The sequence below is a fragment of the Loxodonta africana genome, chromosome 25 (assembly GCF_030014295.1).
Source record: "Loxodonta africana isolate mLoxAfr1 chromosome 25, mLoxAfr1.hap2, whole genome shotgun sequence".
Classification (NCBI taxonomy): Eukaryota; Metazoa; Chordata; class Mammalia; order Proboscidea; family Elephantidae; genus Loxodonta; species Loxodonta africana.
This window is the reverse complement of record NC_087366.1, coordinates 12580215-12600236: the sequence shown is the minus strand read 5'-3', so window position 1 is coordinate 12600236 and position 20022 is coordinate 12580215.

Genomic DNA, 20022 nt, shown 5'->3' with positions numbered 1-20022 from the left:
AATATTTAGAAAAAACATTGAAGAAATAGGTATGCAGCATATTAGTTTCAAAATAGAAGAGGTAGGAAAGAAATTAAAAAAAAGTTAAAAAATAGTTGAAAGAAAAGGGAGGATAAATAATAGAAAATCTAGAACAACCTGAAAACACCAATTACATAGAAGATTAATCAAAATCAACCTAAATTCTAAAATTTCCAGCAAAAATGTAAAAGATAATATATATGGATTTGAAAAATAACCCCTAATGTTTATCAGGGGAATGGGTAAAATTTTTTTTTTCTTTTAATGGAAACAAGATATACCAAAAATATACCCAGCCATCCTTGTGTTTATTCTGACTCCTGACAACTCCATGTGTGTCAGACTAGAGCTATGCTCCATAGTCTTTTCAATAGCTGATTTTGCAGAAGTAGATCATTAGGCCTTTCTTCCAAGGCACATTATGTGCACTTGAACTTCCAACCTGTTGGTTAGCAGCTAAGCATGTTAAGCATTTTCACCACCCAGGGACACCAAGACTATACTATAGTAAAAATTGCGTATATTCACCATATTAATGAAACTGACTTTATTATGAAAAGAAATCTAAATAGTGTCAATACATAAATATAAAATTTTAATTTATGGCTTCTGGGATGGTGGTGAATTTCCCTGCAAACAAATCTTCCCACTGAAGGCAGTCCTATTGGAGAGGACAGTCAACAGTTGGGAAACACTGGCACAGAGGGAATTTCTTTTCTTTTTTTTCTCTGCCTTTGCCCCAAAGCAGAATACAGTTGTGGAGTAGTACAGCAGAGGCGGCTCAGTAGAAACATTGCTTTCTTCCTGGCAGAAAGATCCCGTGAAAGCCCAAGTAATTGCAAGTAACCACCAGAGAGTGAGCAGGAAATTCCAGAGGGAAAAGAAGCAAGCAAAGGCCTCCACATGTCTTCGTCCAGAGAAAGTAATACAAGAGAGACAGAAAGAGTGGGTAAGTGAGAGAGTGTCCAAGAGGGAAGCTGCAGTGTTTGACAATCAAATCTGGGAAGAACTATATCATCACTTATGCTATATGCTGTACGCTACCCTGACAAAGGGTGGTAAAGTGTGGGAGTGGATTACACAACATTGTGAATTTCGGGAGATGGGGGTCATCATCGGCCATGTGGGACACTGGCTACTCCAAGCCTAATAAAATGAAATGTGAATTAACTTTTCAAAAAAAAAATTCTAAACATTATGTTTTATGAAAAAAAGATGCATTTCTATTATTCGTTGGGTATCGTAAAAAGAATCCCCCAGAAAATAGTTTAGTTCTTCACATAACTTTGGTCTTTCAAAATTAAAAAACATAGAAACATATTTCAAAGAATTATTTTGATTTCTTACACTTTTCCTCACTTAAAAATTTTTTGGAACTCTTTATTTGTCAAGTTTTCATCAACTTTCACTTCAGTCCTACCCAAGGGGGTCATAATGATTCATATTTTAGGTACTCTCTTGTCAGTACCCTCAAATAGCTTGTTCCTTTATGCTTCTGGAGAACTGAACTACCTACCACACACCAGCAACACAACATTTTTATATTTTCTCCTTTCAATTCCAGGAAGGATGCTGAGCACTTCTGTAATAAATCCACAGAAAAGTGCCACCACAAATGTATGCTTTTCAATTCAAAGTGAGCTGTTATCTTCTATACATTACTATTAGCATAGAAGAGGACAGCTTGATATAACAATGCAACCACTCCTCACTTATCAACATGGTTAGGCTCCAGAGACCAGGTCATTATGTGAAAATGGAGGATGACCACATTAGATCACAAAATGGAGGATGATTATATCATTGCATAACTGCCAAATTACATCATTACCTAAGTGCCAAACCACTGAGAATCATGACCCAGCCAAGTTAACACATAATCTTAACCATCACAGCCAATGTTACTCTCACCTCTTACCTCAGCATTCATTACTCCCAGGTCATTAATACATGAAATAGTTCTACAGTAGATTTTTTACTAATGTCATGAATGCAAAATATCAGATAATAAGAGAGTCAGTTAGTGTGGAGTAGATGTGTAGGACTTAACCATTTCATGAACCAATTACTGTGAATTTTTTTTTTTTCTGATACTATGTGCTTCTATTAATAGAAGCATGCCAATTCACTGAATGTGTCTGAATTTGGGGTAGGTAGTGTGGATTTTTTTTTTCTCTTGCCTCCTCTCACAAGCCTGCCCTAAGTGTTTAGTGCTACATATGAAATACCACTAATTATACCCCAGATTCCCCAACGGGCTCTATTGGTACATACGTGTAACAAACACAAATGTCTATTTTTCCTACCACAAATTCAGACACCTTGTACAATACCCTGTGAAAACAGTAATTTGTGGTACGGAGCAGGTTCCTTGGTTTCAAACAGTTATAAAGGTACCGCCTTGCAGAAGCACACGCTGTCAGCGGTGCAGCAGCTTCCCAACAAACCTTCAGAGGCAAAAGAATTAATTGACCCCTAGAGCAGCCTAGAAAACCCTACGGAGCAGTTCTACTCTGTGAAATGATGTTGATATGAGTTGGAATTGACTCAAGGGTACCCGGCAACAACATCAATAAGAGATAATTATATAAATATAAAAGAATCGTTAGAAGTATAATGATACAAAGATCAGATAACTGAAGTTTAAAAGGGCAAATATTGACTAAAAATTAGTATTTATACCAATTATCCTTAATGATGTGAAAACCTTAAATTATGTGCAGGTCACAGACTGAAAAAACATATATAAACTTGTGATGCACTTTAGGGGAAAAAAAATAGCATTTAAAAAAAAACTCCATGATGAAAGATGTAATCATCAATTATCTCTCACCATCCTTGAAACCATCGTCTTTACTTCATGTACTAGACAATAACTTTATTTAATGTCTCATTCCTCCATGACCCTTCCCCTAAAGTCTTTCAGTAACTGTTTTTTTCTTATCCTTAAATGTTATTTCTAAGTCTCAGAACCTTATATTCAACTGCGTAGTATAAATCAAGAAAGGAACACCACAAAGGTGTTTCAAACTCAGTATGTATCAACTAAACCCATGATTTTTTCCTTACACCAAGCCCCTGGAATATACACAGCCCATTCCTGTCCTCAGACCTTTTAAATTTTCCCTTGCTGTTCCTGCTGGTGGACTTCTCTTACCTCCAAATGGCAGATGGTATATATTTTTTTAGTTTTTCAAATCTTCCCCTGCCTTTCTCTACCAGCTGTGTCCTCATAAAATGTTAGCCTCTCCCTGTGAAAGAAAATTCTTTCAAACTGTCATTGACTTATTTGTGCCTCCATAAAGATATGCTGAAGTGTTAACTCCTGGTATATGTGACTGTGTGTGACCGTGTTTGGAAATATGGTCCTTGTAGATATCAGTTAACATTAGGTCATAATGCAATAGAATGGAACCTAATCCAGTACGAGTGGTGGCCATCTAAAAGGAGAGGAAAGACACAGAGACACACAGAGGGAAACAATACCATGTGATGACTGAGTTATGCTGTAGCTACAAGCTAGGAAAGTCTGGGGCTACAGGAAGCTGGGAGAGACAAGAAAGAAGCTTTCAGAAAGAGTGTGGTGCTGCTAACACCCTGAATTCAGACAGATAGCCATCAGTTCTGTAAGACAATTAATTTATATTGTTTAAAGCCACCAACTTGTGGTACTTCGTTATGGAAGCCCTAGGAAACTAATACACCACCTATGTCTTTTAGTCTATGTTGCTTTATTTGGCAAATGAAATGACACCTGCCAAATCTGAGCAGATTCTGTAAGAGTCATTTTGTGGCTCTGCTACAGCCCTACCACTGATGTGAAAATTTGGAAAATGGTCTCTCATCTTGGATCCTAGAGTGAAGCAATATGGACCCAAAGCTCTAAAACTGTGCTTGATATAAAGTACTCATGTGTTTACTCATTGACAAACCATTCTGTTTTTCCAATTCTGATTCATCCAATTTTCTCTGCGGATTGTTTAAAGATACAGGTTTGTACAGGAAGCCTATAGTCCTTATTTCACTGAATAATATGACACTCAATCCTCAATTACTGACATAGTTAGGTTCCAAAGACCAGGTGATTATGCAAACATCAGCTTTAGGTAAAAATGGAGGATGACCACATCAAATTACAAAATGAAGGATGACTACAACATTACAAAGCTGCTAAGTTACATCATTACGTAACTACCAAACCCCTGAGAATCATGGCCCAGACAAGTTGACACATAACGTTAACCATCACATCCAGCGTCAATCTTGCCTCACACTTCAGCATCTGTTACTGCTAGGTGTACATCATTAACGTGCAAAATAGTCAGTAGATTTTTTATTATTGTCATAAATGTGAAATGTTGGATAACAAGATATTTGATAAGTGAGGAGTAAGTGTACTCAGTTACCTAAACCTAAAACATAGAAATTCTCCTCTAATTTCTGTTCTTTAGTTACCATGTTCAGTTAATATTACTACTGAAAAATACCGGCTAGGAACATGGACTCTGGAGTTAGACCAATTAGGTTCAAATCACAGATCTGCCATTAGTGTATAACCTTAGGTAAATTATTTATACTTTCTGTGTCTCAGTTTCCACATCTGTAAAATAGTACACAAATGATTGCTATTATTTCATAGATTCTAACTAATTTCATTCTGATTCATCCAATTTTCTCTGCGGATTGTTTAAAGATACAGGTTTGTACAGGAAGCCTACATTTTTATATTGGTCAAGAATGTAGGCACCTGGGCCATGAACTGATTTTTCAATGACTGAATAAAATCTAAGCTATCCAATACAAATAGGAAACAGGAAAAAAAAAATTATTTCTACTTCTATTACTAAGCACCTACAAATGGATATGGACCAAAGAGGAAGTACTGAAGTTAGGTACATCACTAATCTTAATTCTGATGTTAATTGCATAATAATCTTAAACTGAAGAATGACACACAGAGTGTTTTGAACACATGTATTGTGCTATTCCTGCGTTATAACAAATAAGGGCTAACATATATGTTTTATATTGTTTGAAAAACAAATGTGCACATTGTCTACTCTTTATTGTCTTTCCGTTTTAGAAGATACTAATATGGAAATAAACTTGCTAAGAAATGAGGAAATTACGAATTCTAAGCTTAGGTCTGTCACTAACCTTTATTGACTTTATTTTTCTTATACTTTGGATGATTTGTTCAATCTTTGACATTAATGCTACTTTCCTACTCTCAATCTCACTAAATATTATCATTAATGAATGCTCTGAGCTATTATTGAGTTTCTACTTTTTTATAAACTAGCTACTAATTTTCAAGAATCAGTGATGTATAGAATACTCTGCCAACATAAAACCTTTTCTTCAAGCATTTCTAAATTAAATGAAATATTAAATAAATCATTTATCTTATATTATCAGCATTTAGCTATGTAAAGAATTACAGCATTTTGATTACAGGTTGCAAATTTAAATTTATATATTCCTAGAAAATATTTATTTATTTCAGTCCCAGAATGTATAAGCCTGTGCTAATTTGAATGACTAAATTTAAGTAATATACAGTTTCTCTTCTTTTCTGTCTGTAAAGAGGTACAGATGAAGTTTTCGTTGTCAAACTTCTTAATTTTCTCCATGCTAAATGTCCCTGCTAAATTCATTCATTTAAATCTTTTCCATTTTAATAAATTTGTAGGCAAATTCTGGAGTATTATTCCCACTAAACTAGTTGGGCATAAAATGAAATCATAATTAACATTTCAATGAAGGACTTCAGTGAAACAATTTACAGGTATGCTGCAAATGATGAAAATTTTAATTTACTGCAGAAAATTTGAGTATTTTGTCCCAGAAGTTATGTACAGTAAGCCATGATTCCTTATAAAGAACTAAAGATGATAAGAGTCACTCATCCTGGATAACCATGACCTTCTCATTCATGTCAGCAATGCCTGACAACTTCTGCCAATTTTTGGTGGTATCTACTAATGTTCGATCTATGCACAGGTTCCTCACGAGCACAATTAAGTGTTCTGGAATGCTTATTCTTTGCAATGTTATGTATAATTTGGTATGATGATCCTTACAGTCAAATGTTTTTGCATAGTCAATGAAACACAGTTGAACATCTTTCTGGCGTTTTCTGCTTTCAGCCAAGATCCATATGACATCAGAAATTGATATCTCTCATTCCAAAAGGACAACAGTCATTCAAACCAAACAAGGGGTTACTGCATTGTTTAAAGTCAGGAAAGGTGTGCATCAGGTGGTATCGTTTCACCATACCTACTCAATCTGTATGCTGAGCAAATAATTCGAGAAACTGGACTATATGAAGAAGAAGGTGACATCAGGATTGGAGACAGGCTCATTAACAACCTACAATATGCAGAAGACACAACCTGCTTGCTGAAAGTGAAAAGGACTTGAAGCACTTACTGATGAAGATCAAAGACCACAGCCTTTAGTATGGATTACACCTCAATTGAAAGAAACCAAAAATTTACAACTGGACGAATAAGCAATATCATGATAAACAGAAAAAGATCAAAATTGTCAAGAACTTCATTTTGCTCGGATCTACAATCAACACCCATGGAAGCAGCAGTCAAGAAATCAGATGACATATTACAGTGGACAAATCTGCTGCATAAGACCTTTGTAAAGTGTTTAAAAGCAAAGATGCCACTTTATGGACTAAGGTGTGCTTGACCCAAGCCACAGTGTTTTCAATCACCTCATATGCACGCAAAAACTGGACAATGCATAAGAAGACCAAAGAAGAACTGATGTCCTTGAATTATAGTATTTGTGAAGAATATTGAATATACCATCAACTGCCAAAATAATGAATGAATCTTTTGTGGAAGAAGTACACCCAGAGTGCTCTTTAGAAGTAAGGATATTGAGACTTCTCACGTACTTTGGACATGCTATTGGGAGGGATTTGTCTCTAGAGAAGGACGACATCACGCTTGGTAAAGTAGAGAGTCGGCGAAAAAGAGGAAGACCCTCAACGACATGGATTGAAACTGGCTGCAACAATGGGCTCAAATATAACAGCAATCATGAGAATGGTGCAGGACCAGGCAGTGTTTCCTTCTGTGTACATAGTGTCACTATGAGTTGGAACCAACTCAACGGCACCTAACAAAAGCAACCACAGTAATGTTCAATGATTTAAAAAACAAAAAACTGTGGGAACGACATATATTTTTCCAGGTTGTAGTTATGATTCATATTAATTTCATGATTTTAACATATTTAGTAAGAAGTTTCATGAAGAAAATTATTTTTTTGTTTTTATGAGTCTTCCTCACATTTTTCCAGAAATGTCTTTTATTTAAAATGCACCCTGTGATTATTTAGTTTTGTTCAATATTAATTGGTTTTCTAATATTTGCTTATGGAATCAAAATTTAATAAGAAAATTATTGTGTAACAGGAATTTAGACATTTAATAAAACACCTTGTACACAATAAAAATTATTAAAAAAAAAACCTTGTATAATACTCATTTTGCCTTCAATATAATAGTGTACATAAGCTGAAAAAATGGAGTACAGGGTCTCCTTTGACAATCTTAATTCTACTCTCATTCCTTGAAATACTGCAAGGGTACTATAGTCTTTTGATATTCTAACAGATAAACTGTTTCAACGACTTCTTTATAATGAAAATGTTTCCAAGGGGGAGATAATTCTATTTTTTAAAATAAATTAGTGCAATTGATTGAGGGAAGGTGAGGAATAGCTCAACTAACTTTAAGAAGCAGGGAATATCATGATTACAAAACCAAAGAAAGTTCAAGAACCTCAATTACAGGAAAATCTCACTTATAAAAATTAATTTAAAAATGCTAAGTAAAATAACAAAAAAATAAACACAATAGTACATTGAATTATATATTACTTAAGGGAATTTGCTTCAAGAATGAAAAAATAGTTAACATTATAAAGCTTCTCCACACAAAATAATAATTAAATATATTATTATCTTAATGGCATAAAAATACATATCATAAATTCATAGTTAATTTAAACAGTTATAATATCCCTGCTGAAATAGACCAGCATATTATAGGAACGAAAACATGATTTAAGAATCAATCTTTTGTGTATGTCTTAATTTAATATGTAATAGTGGCACCACAAGATAAAAATCACAGATGAAGAGAAGACCAGAACATACTACTGACCTAAAACAAATACCAGAAAACAAACATCTGTAAGTACAATGAGAAGATATAGATGAAAGTTCTTAAGACTTTAGGATATAGAAGACTCTTCTAAATAATATTCAAAAAGTGAAAGCCATAATGGAAATATTGAAATATTTTGCCATCTATTTATTTAAAATTTTACATAACGAGAAAGCCTCACCATTGTTAGGCAAAGGAACAGTCTGGGAAGTGAGATTTAAAAGGTATATAGCAGGCAAATCTTTAGTATTCATAATATATAAGTGATATTGGCAGATCAACAAAGAAAATACAAACAATATACAGGCAAATATATGCACCAGAAGTCAGGCAGTGTTAGAAAATGATATACACTTAGACAACATACTGCATTTTTACTCAAATAAAAACAAAACAAAAAATTGCTGTCGAGTCTGACTCATAGTGGCCCTATAGGTCAGAGTAGAACTATCCAGTGGGGTTTCCACGAAGTGGCTGGAACATTTTGGTTAGCAGCCGTAGGCAGCTCTTAACCACTGCTCCATGTGTTATGTGAGTTGGAGCGTCATTCACATGGGCACATTATTTGCAAAAATAACACAATAAGTGTGCAAAACAATTAGATGCCATTTTTTACCTATTAGATTTGAATGAAATGATACAAAAAAATTTATAATATACAATGTTCACTAGTAAGTGGGAAAATAGCATATAGTCTATGTTATTGATGCTGTATGTAACTATGTTACTTTTGCTTTGGAATTAAATCTATTTTTTAGTATTCACCCTGGAAAAAAATCATCACAAATTGCAAATTGATTCATGCAAATAATTGCTTCTTGTTTGTGATAGTAGACAACAGGAAATGCGATATTTGCCCTATAACATGGGGATGGATTCCTATGTAACATATTACACTTCCATATACTATGCAGCTATCAAAAGTAACGCGTTAAGATCCAAGTGTAACAACATGGATAGATCTCCAGGTAATCGCTAGTTGACCAACATTTAGAGGTAATCAAGAAGAGTAGTAATCAGCAAAGTAAAAGAAGTAACCAGGAAGAAGTTCCAAAAACCATGAGTGTATGATATTCTGGAAACCATGAGAAGAAAACATTTCAAAAAGGACAGACTGATCAAGCAAGGTGAGGACCGAGAACTTATCCTTGGATTAGCAACATGGCACTCACTGCTGACCACCACAAATTAATTTTCTTGGCGGGTTGAATATGAAAGTCTGAAGGATGTGCAGTCAAACAAAGGAGTAAATAAAATAAAATAAAATCAGAATAGATAGGTAATGCTTAATGGAATTTTCCTAGACCATAAAGCAGAAAATATCGTAATATTTTCAAAAGCAAAGTATCATAAATATTTTTTCTCCCTTTTGGAAAAATTACAGCTTATTTATGTGCCCCTGGGATATCTGAAGTAGAGAAGGAAAACTATGGACGCAGGAGAGAATGTGTTGAATTGCATTGGGTATGTTGTTGAGTAAGAAAAAGAAAAAGGATATAGTAAAAAGGGGGTGTCTTTAGACTGGAGCAAAACAGTTTCTCCACACCGCAGAAGGAAGAGGTAGAATAGGAATACAGAAGCAATTGGGTAGCAGTTACTTACCAAAATACATGAAAGCATTTAAATATTTTACCAATGCTGAGGTCAAGTTTGGAAACCCTGGTGGCGTAGTGGGTAAGTGCTACGGCTGCTAACCAAGATTTCGGCAGTTCGAATTCACCAGGCGCTCCTTGGAAACTATCGGGCAGTTTTACTCTGTCCTATACGGTCGCTATGAGTCTGAATTGACTCGACAGCAGTGGGTTTATTTATTTATTTAGGCTTTGGAGGTCATGTTTGTATGGGCTGTTGGGTTTTCAGTGCCAAAGGAGGTGAGGTGGAAAAAATGAGACATGGTGAGAAAGCACAGTACTGGAGATTATGGAGGCTTTGTAATTTTTAGCAATGCAAAGTCTATGAGTGATCTTGGAAGTATCAGGGGGTGGAGAGTGAAAGAAAGAGTCATTGGATGAGAAATCCGAAAGGATCGTCTAATGGATTCTGAAATCATTATGAATTATGAGAGGACATTGTTGAAGGATAAGACTGCACCGTTGGCTAGAATCTCCAAGAAATGAGAGGGAGTGATTCAGTCAGTTATACTTGGTGACAATAAGAAGGTAGACACTTAATTATCTGAGAGTTGAGCTGGTTAGTATTGTGGATAAAGAATGGCAAATGGGGGACAGGAAGCACCTTTACCCTATTTCCAACCGTGTGAGGCTCAAGGAAGTGAGAAATAAAGAAGAGCATGCATTTATTACTTCAGGGGCCACAGCGGAAGTGGAAGTTGCAGTGGAGTGTCAGGTTGAAATTAAGGACAATGTCCAAAAATGAATTAAACAAATTATATGACGGAATTTCTTTCCTAAACCTAAAGGGGTTTTGTGTGCTTGGGTCTTTAGGAAATATACCTGTTCAATGTGTAAAATGGGACTCTAAATAAATTACTGGGAAAAACTGTTGCTTAAAAATTTAATAGCGATATAAACACAGAATTCTTTTGACTAAGTTATACACAATCCAGTTACAAGGAAGTATACAAATATGTTATAAGCATAGAGATATCTGAAAACCTCTGTAGGGCTGAGAGAAACATGATTATACTATTTAGACTGACAGAATATAGCTAGTAAAAAAAAAATTAGTAGAAATAATAAAAATTCAGTTCAGAGCTAGGAATGCATATTCAAACATTATATAGAAAAGCAAAAAATAACATAATTCAAGCACAGGGCAGAAGTGCTGGCCATCTTTGTATTTGTAGGAAAGGAAATAATGGCAAGTAGAGATATAATTTGGGAGACTAAAGAGAAGTGACATTAAGATTGTTGTTAGGTGCCACTGAGTGACTTCTGACTCAGAGCGACCCTATATACCACATGATAAAGCATTGCCCCTTCATGCACCATTCTCATGATCATGGTTATGCTTGAGCCCATGCAACAGCCACTAAGTCAATCCATTTGTTGAAGATCTTTCTCTTTTCTGTTGACCCTGTACTTTACCAAGCATGATGTCCTCCTCTAGGGACTGATCCCTTCTGATAACATGTCCAAAGTGTGTGAGGAGCAGTCTCACCATTCTTGCTTCTAAGGAACATTCTGGCTGTACTTCTTCCAAGACAGATTTGTTTGTTCTTTAGGCAGTCCATGATTTATTCAATATTCTCCGCCAACACCGTAATTCAAAGGCATCAATTCCTCTTCGTTCTTCCTTACTCATCATCCAGCTTTCCCATGCATATGAATATGAGGCAACTGAAAACACCATGGCTTGGGTCAGGCAACCTTAGTCCTTAAAGTGACATTTTTGCTTTTTAAAACTTCAAAGAAGTCTTTTGTAGTAGCAGATTTGCCCAATGTAATGAGTCGTTTGATGCATTCAACACAAAAGAAAGCAGCAGACATTGAGACAGATAATTCTTTGTAACCTCCATTTGGCCTTAATAAGCTATCCAATCTCCAGAATTCTGCAAGCTTAATTAGTGATATTTTGAAGAATCAGGTGGCTACAAAGGAAATTTAACAGCTGTCTAGTGATTAGTGATTTATGAGACTGGATATTATTTTACAGGACACCGAATATATGAACATATTTACTCCACGGGATAACTTAGTATAACCCAATTGTAACCATGAATCAGCAAAACAAGATCTGAATTCTAAATACTGGATCACACTCAGGAATCAAAGCAGGATCTTACAGCAAAATGTGATTGGACACATGTTTTGAGATCAGATTTTACATTCTAACATGGTATAGGACCTGAGGTCAATACATTAGAGCCTGAGAATGAACATATATATATATATATATAATATATATATACACACACATATAATATTATATGCAATGATTTATGAATATATTTCATTTGAACTCCTTAATAATAAATATTAATATACATTTTAATATAAAACAATTTGGGGAAATATGACATTTTTAATATACATTTTTTAATAAACACAAATCATGAAAAAAGGATGGCAATGAAATCACTCTTTATCTTATAAAAGATTTTTTTAAAGCCATTCTATGTAAAGCACACACTCCCCAGTGCACCAGTTTTAATTATTGTTTTTTTCTTTTCTGTTGAATTTAGTCAAATTTAACTAACAATGGCAATGACAATCAAAATTAAATTCTGAGCTACATGGCACACAGAAACGTGCAGTATAATTTCTTTGTGAGAGGTAACAATTCAAGTAAGTTTGACATTTTTAAAGCTTATCTCCCATTCCTTAGTATTCCCGTAAAATTGGCAGACTTTAAGAATTTAATTTTCATTTCTCCCTTTGGTGCTTCTCTGCAGACATGAACAAGTTATGAACTTTAGTAAAAGTAGTATGAGCAGCAGGAAGCATATTTAATTCATTGTGTAAATTCTTCTCACTGTGCTCATTCATTCGCCTTTTGTTAACTTTAAGTATGAATCCAGACAAGGTTCACGCATTCTATTTTGTTGTTAGGCTTGTTAACCTCTTTTAATCTAGAACAGTCACAAAATATTTTTTTCAGTTACATGTTTAAAGTACATTGACTTAAAAAATCAGGCTAGTTTTTGGTGGGCTTTTTCACATTTTTGATTTGTCAGATTGTTTTCTTATGGTATTTCTCACTCTGGTGGAACTTAGAGTTTGGATCTAAAATCTTGATTACATCAGGTTAGGTGAGGTCCTGCGTAGGTGAGGTCCTGTGTTCTCCAGTTTACATCACGCTACCTTTCCCACTACTGATGTCTGGATCGCTCACTGGTTAAAGCACTACATCATAAAACTAGTAACCCCTCTCTCCCCCACTAATTTGCTAACAATCAGCAGGGTGATATTTGGACATCTTTCAAAAAAGTATTTTCCAATCACTTTGTTTTTGATGAAATTAGTGTACGTAAATGATTCCTGATTCTGTAATTACATAGAAATTGCACAATGGTGTTTTTCTAATTTTGTCATTTCTTTTATATGTATTAGTTGGTATTTTTCTGTTAAGATGAGCTTTCTTTTATGAACTGGAGAGTAGCTATGGTTTCAACTGAAAAAAAAGAGTAAGTGATAATAATTGCCCTTAAATTAAATTTACTTAAATTGGTTCACAGTATTTCTATTTATATAATTGAGGCATAGTTCTTATACTTCAAAGTAATAAATCACCTTAAATTTCTTTAAATTTTATTGTTAGGGTATGTTTTGCATTGCTTGGTCCAAAAACTATGGAAAGGTTTATGGTAATCTCTCCCACAGCTATTTTATGAGAAACACAGGCTTATCATCATTGGAAACCAGGTAAACTTCTCAGAGTCCTCAGCAAAAGAATCAAAGAAGATATATTCATCAACCAGGATAGTAATTTGATACTAAAATAATTATCCATTACTCCTATAACATAAAAAATACAACCTTTGGTTTAAGAAAGTTGTAGTTGTGATTCCCGGCTTGTTACTAGCTGTGTGATTTTGAGTGAAACACTTAAACTTTCTAGGACTGATTTTACATGTATATAAAGAAATCATGACATTACCTACCTCAAAGGGCTGCTGGGAAAAAATAGATACTATTTCTTCCATTGCTACATTTTTTCCTCCTTGATTTTATTTCTCCTTAATTTTACTTTTTTGAATCCATGTGTTTCCAATATTGGAATGCATGCTTACTAATTGGGTATATTTAAATTTTTGGTTGGTAATACATACTTTGATAAATATGATCTGGTAATACAAGTCACCAACAAGTAGCACTTTGGTGCCACTGACTTGTGGTGTAACAGTATACCAAGGAGAGCTAGAGAAGTAGTTTATTGTATGTTTGTTGTGCTTTGAAAAAGTGTTGAAAACTTTATATAAAACAGCTAATCATGTTTGACACATATGAGAAACTTGGTTAATGGTTTCCCCTTTCCTATTTTCTCGTAAATAAGGAAGCTGTAGGAATAACAACAAAGGTCTCTTTGGCCATAACTTTATCACTTTTTTAGAAACACAATTGGTTTCGTATTCCTGCTCTTTTTTTTTGCTTTTAAAAAACGCAGTGTAACTCTATCTCAGTAGGATTTTCCATGGATATATCCTATGAATAATGTTAAAGTATAAAACTTTCTCATTCACTTTAAAAATGACATCTCAGAGTCGGAGGGGAATTTCACGGGGCCCGCTCTGTCTATCACCCACTAGGAATGGGATATCTGGCATGAAACCTATTGGTTTTGAATTTCTTTGTGATGTTTGGTGTGAAAATTTAACAGAAATGTTCTGTTTTCATCTTGTGCAGTTTTGAAAGTGTAGTTGTCCACTTCAACATAGTGTGGTAAAATCTAGGATGATAGAAAAAATAACCTATGCTGATTTAAATGAGACCTGTAATTTTTTTTGGTAAGTGTAATTAACAGAGGCCAATTCAAATAATTACTTCCCTGAAGAATATAAATGTATATGCAGAAGAGCTGATTTCTTTTACTTAACTATACTTTCATGATAAAATACAGTCAGAATGAAAATTTAGATTTGGGGAAACAAAGTATAAATGTATTATAATATCTTGTATGTAAGTTTCATCATTACTACCATGCTTTGAAAGCTTTTTATGTTTTCATTCCATTTGGAGCTGCGCTACATAATATAAGCATAATTTGCTCTCAAAATTGTGTTTTTTTTTATTTTTAGAATATCAAATAAACATTACTGTTTCTCTCACTAAACTGATTTATCGCTGAACTAAGTTAAGTGCTCAGCTGCTACCCAAAAGTTCTGCGGTTCAGACGCATACAACTGCTCCGCTGGAGAATGATGTGGGAGTCTGCTCCCCGAAAGATGTACAGCCTTGGTAACACTGTGGGTGGTCCAGCTCTGTCCTATAGTGTCACTGTGAATCTAAATTGACTAGACAGCAGTGGGTTTTTGGCTTATTAGTGAGGTTATAGGCAGTATCCAAAGTTATATTTGATGGGAATGTGTTAATTTGATTTGGGCACTCTAAGCAGTTGTGAAACAAGGGATGAGAAGGAAAAATCATACATTTTTAAATATCCACTTCTGCTATCTTCATTCTGGTATGTATATGGATATATAACGTCATTATATAAATATGGAACATATTGATATAGGTTATTAAATTTAAAAATCCCCAGTGTGACATAAAAAACATATGGGTGGGGTTATGTGTATACATGTTACGGGCACAGGCAAATCAACTGGGACTGGTTTACAGTATTTTGGTGAAGTAAAAACATGAAAAATGAGATCCCTTGGAATTATGTATTTTGTTTTATAAAGCATTAGCAATTTGAATTACAAACATTTGATATTGACCTAATTTTATACTAACCCTTATGATATTTAACTTATGAATTGGCAGTGTGCATTATTTTATATTGCTTAAATGTCACATCCTGATTTTACTGAATGTAATAATTAGTCTCTGCTGGCATAGAAAAGTAAACTATTAGTGGGAAAAGTGTTCTTAATTTCTTCAGATTTTCCATTTTCAGTGTTTACCAATCACAGATGCTCAATTTTAAATATTCATCAATGCAAAGAACATGTAGCAATGAATTATAAATGACCACCAAAAGGGATTTGGATAAAATGTAAGTAGTGACATATTTAATGTTAAAAAATAAAAGGTATTCAAAATCATCCTTTAAAAGTGATAATTAGACCACTTTACTGATTTTATACTTTACAGTTATTTGGGGTCCATTCTGGGTGCGTATTGTATTATTCAATTATGTTTATTCTAGAATTATCTCTAAATAGAATTGACGAAATTCAATTTACTACAACATTTGAAATCGTAACACTAAAAATAAAGTATTATATTAATCTCTGGTCAAGATAACTCCACAGGTTATGGTTCAATGGTTAAAGTGTTCAGCTGCTAACTGAGAAGTAGATGGTTCAAGCCCTCTAGTGGCTCCCTAAGAGAAAAGACCAGGCAATAAGCTCTTGTAAAGATAACAGCCTAAAAAACCCTATGGGCAGTTCTACTCTGTCCTGAAGGGTTGCTATAAGTCAGAATAGCCTCAATAGCACACAATAATGTTACTTCTAAAATTATTCTCCTTATAGTGACACTATATATTTTTTAATTATATTCCATTTAACCTGCTACTTAATGTAATGAGACAATTTTCATTTATGTTTAAATATATATGTGTATATTTTAAATTAACCCATTGCTATAAAATTGATTCCAACTCATAGTGACCCTATAGGACAGGGTAGAACTGCTCCCATAGTGTTTCCAAGACTGTAAATCTTTATGGAAGCAGACTGCCACATCTTTCTCCCTCGAAGTGGCTGGTGGGTTTGAACTGCCAACCTTCTGGTTAGCAGCTGAGCACTTAACCACTGCATTACCAGGGCTTCTAGAAATCAATAACGTTTTGCATCGGGCATGTCTGCTGCAAAAGAGCTCTTTAAAGTATTTTCAATCGCCTCATATACATACAAAATTGGGACAATGACCAAGGAAGACAGAAGAAGAATTGATGCCTTTGAATTGTGGTGTTGGCAAAGAATATTGAATATACCATGGACTGCCAGAAAAGTGACAAATCTGTCTTGGAAGAAGTATGGTCAGAATGCTCCTTAGTAGCTAGGATGATGAGATTTCTTCTCACATACTTTGGGCATGCTATCAGGAGGGACCAGTCCCCGGAGAAGGATACCATGCTTGGAAAAGTAGAAGGTCAGTGAAAAGGAGAAAGAATTCATCCTTCTACAATTGACACAGTGGCTGCAACAATGGATTCAAACATAGCAATGACTGTGAGCTTAGTGTAGAACCAGGCAGCGTTTCAGTTCTGTTGTATATAAGGTCACTATGAATTGGGACCAACTTGATGGCACCTAACAGCAAACAACATATTTTAAATTATGACAATCTACTAACTTCCTACATAATTTCCCCTTACCTGCTTTCTTTGATTTCTTTCCTTAAGGCCACACCATCCATCAAAATCATATACAAATCAGCAGATTATTTTACCTCCAACTCAGTATATACCCAGAAATCATCCTTTTCTATTTTTTCAGTACTAGACACACTTATCAAGTTTATTAGACATTTTCTGTTGTAGACTATTAAAATAGACTCTAGTTGATCTCCTTTCTTTTATTTTTTAAGACTTAAAGGCATTTCTCCAACAGCAATGACAGTGAACTTGTTAAAACATAGATCAAGTTGTTTTACCTACCCCTGTAAAGTCCTGCAATAGTGTCGTAGATATTTATCCCGTTAAATATTTATTTATATATTGTAATTATTTTTTTTAATTAACTTTTATTAAGCTTCAAGTGAACATTTACAATTCCAATCAGTCTGTCACATGTAAGTTTACATGTATCTTACTCCCTTCTCCCACTTGCTCTCCCCCTATTGAGTCAGCCCTTTCAGTCTCTCCTTTCGTGCCAATTTTGCTGTCTTCCCTCTCTCTCTATCTTCCCATCCCCCCTCCAGTCAAGAGTTGCCAACACACTCTCCAGTGTCCACCTGATTTAATTAGCTCACTCTTCATCAGCACCTCTCTCCCCCCGGCTGATGAGTCCCTTTCATGTCTGATGAGTTGTCTTCAGTGATGGTTCCTGTCCTGTGCCAACAGAAGGTCTGGGGAGCATTGCCACCGGGATTCCTCTAGTCGCAGTCAGACCATTAGGTATGGTCTTTTTATGAGAATTTGGGGTCTGTATCCCACTGATCTCCTGCTCCCTCAGGAGTTCTCTGTTGTGCTCCCTGTCAGGGCAGTCATGGATTGTGGCCGGGCACCAACTAGTTCTTCTGGTCTCAGGATGATGTAGGTCTCTGGTTCATGTGGCCCTTTCTTTCTCTTGGGTTCTTAGTTGTTGTGTGACCTTGGTGTTCTTCATTTTCCTTTGCTCCAGGTGGGTTGAGACCAATTGATGCATCTTAGATGGCCGCTTGTTAGCATTTAGGACCCCAGACGTCACATTTCAAAGTGGGATGCAGAATGTTTTCATAATAGAATTGTTTTGCCAATTTACTTAGAAGTCCCCTCAAACCATGTTCCCCAGCCTCCAGCCCCTGGTCCGCTGACCTTTGAAGCATTCATTTTATCCTGGAAACCTCTTTGCTTTTAGTCCAGTCCAATTGGGCTGACCTTCCATGTATTGAGTGTTGTCTTTCCCTTTACCCAAAGCAGTTCTTATCTACTGATTGATCAATAAAAGGCCCTCTCCCTCCCTCCCTCCCTCCCCGCCTCGTAACCACAAAAGTATGTGTTCTTCTCCGTTTTTTCTATTTCTCAAGATCTTATAATAGTGGTCTTATACAATATTTGTCCTTTTGCCTCTGACTCATTTCGCTCAGCATAATGCCTTCCAGATTCCTCCATGCTATGAAATGTTTCAGAGATTCGTCACTGTTCTTTATCGATGCGTAGTATTCCATTGTGTGAATATATCACAATTTATTTACCCATTCATCCGTTGACGGACACCTTGGTTGCTTCTAACTTTTTGCTATTGTAAACAGAGCTGCTATCAACATGGGTGTGCATATATCTGTTTGTGTGAAGGCTCTTGTATCTCTAGGGTATATTCCGAGGAGTGGGATTTCTGGGTTGTATGGTAGTTCTATTTCTAACTGTTTAAGATAACGCCAGATAGATTTCCAAAGTGGTTGTACCATTTTACATTCCCACCAGCAGTGTATGAGAGTTCCAATCTCTCCGCAGCCTCTCCAACATTTATTATTTTGTGTTTTTTGGATTAATGCCAGTCTAGTTGGTGTGAGATGGAATCTCATCGTAGTTTTAATTTGCATTTCTCTAATGGCTAATGATCGGGAGCATTTTCTCATGTATCTGTTGGCTGCCTGAATATCTTCTTTAGTGAAATGTGTGTTCATATCCTTTGCCCACTTCTTGATTGGGTTGTTTGTCTTTTTGTGGTTGAGTTTTGACAGAATCATGTAGATTTTAGAGATCAGGCGCTGGTCTGAGATGTCATAGCTGAAAATTTTTTCCCAGTCTGTAGCTGATCTTTTTACTCTTTTGGTGAAGTCTTTAGATGATCATAGGTGTTTGATTTCTAGGAGCTCCCAGTTATCTGGTTTCTTTTCATCATTTTTGGTAATGTTTTGTATTCTGTTTATGCCCTGTATTAGGGCTCCTAGGGTTGTCCCTATTTTTTCTTCCATAATCTTTATCGTTTTAGTCTTTATGTTTAGGTCTTTGATCCACTTGGAGTTAGTTTTTGTGCATGGTGTGAGGTATGGGTCCTGTTTCATTCTTTTGCAAATGGATATCCAGTTATGCCAGCACCATTTGTTAAAAAGACTATTATTTCCCCAATTGACTGACACTGGTCCTTTGTCAAATATCAGCTGCTCATACATGGATGGATTTATATCTGGGTTCTCAATTCTGTTCCATTGGTCTATGTGCCTGTTGTTGTACCAGTACCAGGCTGTTTTGACTACTGTAGCTGTATAATAGGTTCTGAAATCAGGTAGAGTGAGGCCTCCCACTTTCTTCTTATTTTTCAATAATGCTTTGCTTCTCCGGGGGTTCTTTCCCTTCTATATGAAATTGGTGATTTGTTTCTCTATCCCCTTAAAATATGACATTGGAATTTGGATCGGGAGTGCGTTATATGTACAGATGGCTTTTGGTAGAATAGACATTTTTACTATGTTAAGTCTTCCTATCCATGAGCAAGGTATGTTTTTCCACTTAAGTATGTCCTTTTGAATTTCTTGTAGCAGAGCTTTGTAGTTTTCTTTGTATAGGTCTTTTACATCCTTGGTAAG